The following is a 6,966-nucleotide window of genomic DNA, read 5'->3' as shown; positions in this document are numbered from 1 at the left end:
ACCCCCATCTATATCTGATCCCATATCAAATTGGGACTGCAGGGGTTTGTTTGTTAGATAGATGCTAAGTCTGCACACAGTGTATTGCCATTATATTCTTGATGGGCGCTAATCTGGATGCACTCATGATCACCTCTTTAGCTTTAAAGTAGTGGACTCTAGTTATTATGTTCTTTGGAGGGGCCCCTGTTGTTAAGGGCCAAGTGACCTATGAAATTGACCTGGTCAAAGATCAGACACCATCTCTGATGGAGGGGTCGGCACCCTCCCAACCAATCAATTTCAAGAATACACTGGCACTCACGGCTGGTTCAAGCAGGGAGATCCCTTTGCGTGTTTATTTGCAGAAATGCAACGTTTCGGGGCTATACCCCTGTTCCTCCATCTTCCATCTGATCTGGAAGATGCTGGAGTTTGGAGAGCAAAGCCTCTTGGTGGTTAACTTTAGTGGCCACATCATCCATTTTATCTTCAACTGCTAGGGTCCTGTTACTGAGATCCTTAACTCCTGCATCACATGGTCTGCAATTTTTGTGTTACAAGCTCAGATTGTAAAAGTTGCTAAAAGCAGCTGATAAGAACGGCATCTCTGGAGTATTAGACAGAAGTTCCTGTTTTGACAAAAACATATATAACTGATATTAATTGTAATGGAGGGATATAATATAAAGTGAAAGTAAACAGTATTCTTAAATTCATTTAAAGGAGTTCTAAAGCTATACAAAGAAATGCTACAAATCATCTTTTGGGGTTCTTTACCAGCACAAGACAACTACAGCATTTTATCAGGAGAGATCTGTACTTCAAAGGTGTCCCAGTTGTTCCCCATAGTCTTTTCTACTGCACAGCACATGCTCTAGGCTGCTCTGAGCATAGGGGCCGACTTACAACAAACAATGCTTAATAGAAATGTCAGATTATCATTACATGGTAGCTCCATAGCATCAGTATTTAAATGGATACTGTCATGGGAAAAAAACTTTTTTCAGAACTAATCAGTTAATTGTGCTGCTCCAGCAGAATTCTGCACTGAAATCCATTTCTCAAAAGAGCAAACAGATTTTTTTATATTAAATTTTGAAATCTGACATGGGGCTAGACATTTTGTCAATTTCCCAGCTGCCCCTGGTCATATGACTTGTGCCTGCACTTTAGGAGGGAAATGCTTTTTGGCAGGCTGTTGTTTTTCCCTTCTCAATGTAACTGAATGTGTCTCAGTGGGACATGGGTTATTACTATTGAGTGTTGTTCTTAGATCTACCATTAAAGGAATTGTTCAGTGTGAAAATAAAAACTGGGTAAATAGATAGGCTGTGCAAAATAAATGTTTCTAATATAGTTAGTTAGCCAAAAATGTAATGTATAAAGGCTGGAGTGACTGGATGTATAACTTGTCAGTCAGAACCTAACTTCCTGCTTTTCAGCTCTCTTGGTTTACACTGACTGGTTACCCTGGCTACCAGGCAGTAACCAATCAGAGACTTGAGGGGGGGCCACATGGGTCATTTCTGTTGCTTTTGAATCTGAGCTGAATGCTGAGGATCAATTGCAAACTCACTGAACAGAAATGTACCATGTGGCCCCCCTTCAAGTCGCTGACTAACTCAGAGTTATAGAGCTGAAAAGCAGGAAGTTGGATTCTGGCTGTTTTATTAGACATCTGTTCACTCCAGTCTTTATACATTACATTTTTGGCTAACTAACTATATTAGAAACATTTTTTATTTTGCACAGCCTATCTATTTATACAGTTTTTATTTTCACACTGAACTATTCCTTTAACTGATTCATTTTGAAAAAATGTTTTTTTCCCCATGACAGTATCCCTTTAATAAACAGGCCAGTAGCATCAGCAAACCTCATTTTGCTTGATGAATTGTGTGCGTCAAAATTGGTGCACGCATAAAAATTGTTGCATATCAAAATTATTCAGATGTTCATTGACTTTAATGCATTTGGACCAAATAGTCATTGAGTGCTGAATAATGCAGTTAACACTCAATACACAAGGCACACTACAGGTCCCTGCTGTCTGAAAAGGAGCACAGAGGCCTGCTACCATTCCTCACACACACCATCAATATTCAAAGTGCTAAAAATGGAAGATTGTGCATTTTTGCACTTTTGAGACTTATGGTGGATGGATGTAGGGGAATACAAACCAAAATACATATGAACAATCTTGACTTAATGGGTTAATGAATTAAAAAGTCTAAAGTTTGCCTGTATCTAGTAACCTAGAGTGGAAATTCAGATCTTTGGTTTGGAACAGCTGATCAGTAAATGTTACCTGCTGACTGGTTGCTATGGGTTATTAGACAAATTACATAATACACAAAAGTATGGGAAATTCTCTGATCTTTCAAAAAGTGTACGACTTGGTTTGAAAAAATCAGCAGATTTTGTCTTAACATGCACAAACATACACTAGTATTACCTTGAATACTGGTACCCAGCTGCACACTTTAAATGCAATTTTTATATATCAACACTTTCATTTTGTGATTTTATTCTGCATCAGTTTCTAGATAAAAGAAAGTTGGGAGTACATCAATTTTTAATGGAACATATTTAATTTATAATTCTAGCATGCAAAGCACCTTGTTATACTTGAATCAAGATGATTCTATGACATTATATAGGCGCTCAAGTAACAGTAAACTGTACTTTTACTGAAAGGCCAAATGTATAATTTAATTAGGGGCTGATTTATTAAACCCCAACTTTTTTGATACAAAAAACAAAAAAGTGGAGGGGAAAAAAGTGCAAATTTTTTATGTGATAAAATTGCAACAATTCCAAATACTCCAGCTAAAATGTGTCAAAATCACGTAGACGTCAATGGCAGATGTCCCTTTAATAAGTGGAAGATCTATCTTTGATCCATGATTTTAGAGGTCTTCTGTGTTTTTGATACTGTCTTTTGTGCAAAAATATGAAAAAGTCAGATTGGATATTTTAACAAATTTCATGACATTTGTGGTTTTAGAGAAGCTTGTGTTTAGTCATGGTTTCAAAAACCTCTAAAACCACTAAAATTAAACTATTGATCAATAGGCACCCCCTTCTGCTCTTTTGAAATGATTTTCTTTAAGTAGTTATTTGTACACCATTATTTTGGAAGACCAGCATGTGTTAATTTTTGAGACATAATAAAATCCCCATGCCACAATGAAATCATCAAGTCATTATGACTAATATGATATTTAAGGGACAGCTCAGGGTTCCTTACTACATAGTCATATGAAAAAGTTTGGGAACCCCTCTCAGCTTGCATACTAATTTACTCCACTTTCAACAAAAAAGATAACAGTGGTATGTCTTTTATTTTGCAGGAACATCTGAGTACTCGGGTGTTTTCTGAACAAAGATTTTTAGTGAACCAGTATTTAGTTGTATGAAATTAAATCAAATGTGAATAACTGTTCAATACTGATTACTGGCAACACCAAATTGGTTGGATTAGCTTGTTAAGCCTTGAACTTCATAGGCAGATGTGTCCAATCACGAGAAAGGGTATTTAAGGTGGCCAATTGCAAGCTGTGCTTCTGTTTGACTCTCCTCTGAAGAGTGACAGCATGGGATCCTCAAAGCAACTCTCAAAAGATCTGAAAACAAAGATTGTTCGGTATTATGGTTTAGGTTTAGGGGAGGCTTCAAAAAGCTATCTCAGATGTATAAACTGTCAGTTTCAACTGTAAGGAATGTAATCAGGAAATGGAAGGCCACAGGCACAGAGACTGTAAAACCCAGGTCTGGCAGGCCAAGGAAAATACAGGAGCGGCATATGCAGAAGATTGTAAGAATGATTACAGACAACCCAAAGATCATCTCCAAAGATATTTTAAACAGTTTCAACTTGCAAACATAATCACATTTCATAAATATGAAAAAACGCTGTTTTTTTTTTTTTGACAATTTGATAAATAAGCGAATTAACAATCATTTGCCTGAGTGAAAAATTTCCTGTAGATACTGTGCAAAAGTTCTCTAGCCTTGAGATTTTTCACTAGTCTTATTCGCCTTATAGTAAATTGGTGATGGTGCTGCGAATAGTCATTTTTGCAATTTCTAACTAATGAAACTTTTTGCCCTTTAGTAAATGTGCCTCCTTGGCTGATTAACCCCTGTTGGCTGTCTCCCTGCAAACACTTGGGCAATTAACTGTTTTTTTCACAGGCTGAAACAAACAAAGGACATCAAATGCATTTGAGGCTGTGTACACCCAGATACATGGTTACATGTTGTCTGGATTTGTCCTAAACTTAGGACATCTCCAGGACTGGACACAAATCTTAAGTTTATTTCTTATTAAGTGATGGTGCTCACAATACAACGTGTTCTGTCTGTGGAACTACTGGGACTTACTAGTGGCATACTGGCCTCTGTGGAGAGCAGGACTTTGCTATAACTGCGTATTTACTACACTAAAAGAAATCATCCTTAAATGGAACAGGCTTATCATACTCTATCTGGAGGAATGCAAAGAATTGGGCAACCAGAACGTACCTCTCTGCTTGATCTGGTGAACCTTGTTCTTCCATACTGTTGCAACTACTTATTTGTCATGGTGAAATCATCACTGCTCCTGGGTACCTGGAAAAGGCAAATTGGTTCATTAAAATATGACTTCTAAGATTTGTCTTCCCACTTACTGTTATGCTTTCCTAAAGATTTGTGGTATTTCCTACTCTGTCAGCTAAGACAGGGATGCCCAAAAGGTAGATCGGGATCTACCAGTAGACCTTTAGCTGGTGATCAGTAGATCTCAAGACACTTTCAACAGTCTAAATCACCCTCCTATTTCATGCTTTTCATTCAGAAATGTATTATGTTAAGGTGGCATAAGAAAGAGTTGTTGTTAGATAGAGCAATATTATATACATTTTCTCATAAATCAATGTTTAAGTAATATTTTCCATGGAACAAAATGCTAACAATGCTTTTATGGATGTAGAGCATAATAGGACAACATCACTAAAAGTAGACCTCCCATAAGTAAAGTGTGGGCACTCCTGAGCTAAGAGATCTAGAAATATTAGTAGCGAGAAGTGGGTTTTTGCCTGTAGCTGATAACAGATTGTTAATTAACTGGATTATAGCAGTTTCTGTGCAATGTTGAGGATGATTCTTAACTTAGCACTTAAGTAGTTTAGAGACGAAGGAAAGCCAAGGGATGGAAGGGATCAAGAGAGGGTTTTTTTTCAGAATAGGAGTGACATTTTTAATTTGGGAGGGAAAGATTCCGATTTAGAAGAAAAGATTAATTAGAAGACTTAAGGCTTTGATTAGCCAAAGATTGGCATTGCAGATATGGTTGGAAAAAATGGTATTGAGTGGGTGGTTTGTAAGGTGCGAGAGGGCCATGTTCTTACACTTCCCTTCACAGGTAATGTGAAGGGAAGGAGATGAATGGCTTGGGAGATGTTGTTGAATGATGTCATTGATAGCGCCAATTTTGCATTTGAAGTGCTCAGCAATATCTTGGGCAGTGGCTGATGTACATGGAGGTGGTGGGAAAGGGGAGAGTAGTAAATTAATGCTAAGGCCATATTTACTGAAAAGTAAAAGCCTGTTTCTGCCAAGTATTTATGAGCTATGAGCTGATAAGACAGGTACTAGTCAGATTGCCATTTTGGAGTCAGGAAGGATTTTTTTTCCTTCACATACATATGTGTATATATATTCATATTTTTTGTTTTAAGGTTACTAGTATTAAACACACTGAGTGCTGACATCATTACCAACATTCTACCATGTGTCTCAGGAAGGTGCTGTGTACAGTATGTGGAATGGGTCACTCTGGCTTCTCAGGTAAATACTATCTATTATATAAAAACCTTCATGTTGCAAGATTTTTTCAAGATTTTTTCAATTGTATCAACAATCTCAGAAATATTTTAATAATGGAAACCAATTTTGAGTGTTTATTAACAATTTTTTAGAATCACTAAGGATTCCTTCTTTTTCTTTTTTTATGTATACACTGGATATTGGACTTTGAAATTTCATGGACTCTGATTGCACTTATAATGATTGAAATATATTCACTTTACCATATCTAGTCCCTTTGTTCAATGGCTATTTGCAGGGAATGCCAATACCCGCTACTGACCTTACTTCGTATCTTACTTTAATCCCCACTTTAAGACGGCAGTTTTGCTCTAATTACCGACCTATTGCTTTGCTTAATTCAGATTTGAAGCTTTTTTCAAAATTATTGGCAAACCGACTGGCCCCGATCCTCCCTAGAATTATTCATAATGATCAGGTGGGCTTCATACAAGGTCAGCAGGCGGGAGATAACATTCGAAGGACGGTTGACCTTATTGAAATTGCCAATAAATGTGAGGATCAAATGCTTGTGTTGAGTTTAGATGCCGAGAAGGCGTTTGATCGACTGAGTTGGCCTTACCTTTTCTCTCTGCTGCAGCATCTTCATTTATCCGGCCCCTTTCTGACGGCTCTTACAAGCCTATATAGCTTCCCAACGACCTATCTGAAATTTCCAGGCCAGACTGACAAACCAATTTCGATCAAAAATGGGACCCGACAGGGTTGCCCTTTGTCCCCCCTGCTCTATGCAATCAGCATTGAACCGTTGGACAGTTATATTAGAAACAGTCCAGATATTTTGGGAATTTCTGTCAAAAACTGTGACTATAAAATTGCGTTATTCGCTGATGATGTATTACTAACGCTGACTCGGCATGTCATTTCCGTTCCAAATTTACACACAATATTGGAGAAATATGGGGCACTCTCGGGTCATAAATTAAATATGAGTAAAACTAAGGCTTTGCCCTTAAATATCCCACCAGTCGGCTTAAATATTCTGAAGGCAGATTTTCATTTCAACTGGAAGACATCCTCCATAACGTATTTAGGGCTCCTTTGATACTTCAGACAAAGAAATTGTTGACAAAATGGACTGGACACTCCCTATCCTGGTTTGGTAAAATTGCT

The 6,966-nt window shown here is 37.5% G+C and overlaps 1 long non-coding RNA gene across 1 annotated transcript in view; it reads right to left on the bottom strand.

Moving 5' to 3' along the window:
• Nucleotides 1-271: 271 nt before the first annotated feature.
• Nucleotides 272-6,966, bottom strand: part of LOC121398830 — a 58,663-nt gene continuing 51,968 nt past the window's right edge. Inside the window, exons 2-3 of the long non-coding RNA XR_005964536.1 lie at nucleotides 4,510-4,596; nucleotides 272-611 (exon numbers count right to left, since the gene is read on the bottom strand). This is a non-coding gene — a long non-coding RNA (uncharacterized LOC121398830). The remainder of the gene's footprint in view (nucleotides 612-4,509; nucleotides 4,597-6,966) is intronic.

The sequence above is a fragment of the Xenopus laevis genome, chromosome 9_10S, assembly GCF_017654675.1.
Source record: "Xenopus laevis strain J_2021 chromosome 9_10S, Xenopus_laevis_v10.1, whole genome shotgun sequence".
Classification (NCBI taxonomy): Eukaryota; Metazoa; Chordata; class Amphibia; order Anura; family Pipidae; genus Xenopus; species Xenopus laevis.
This window is presented reverse-complemented; position numbering and strand designations above follow the sequence as displayed.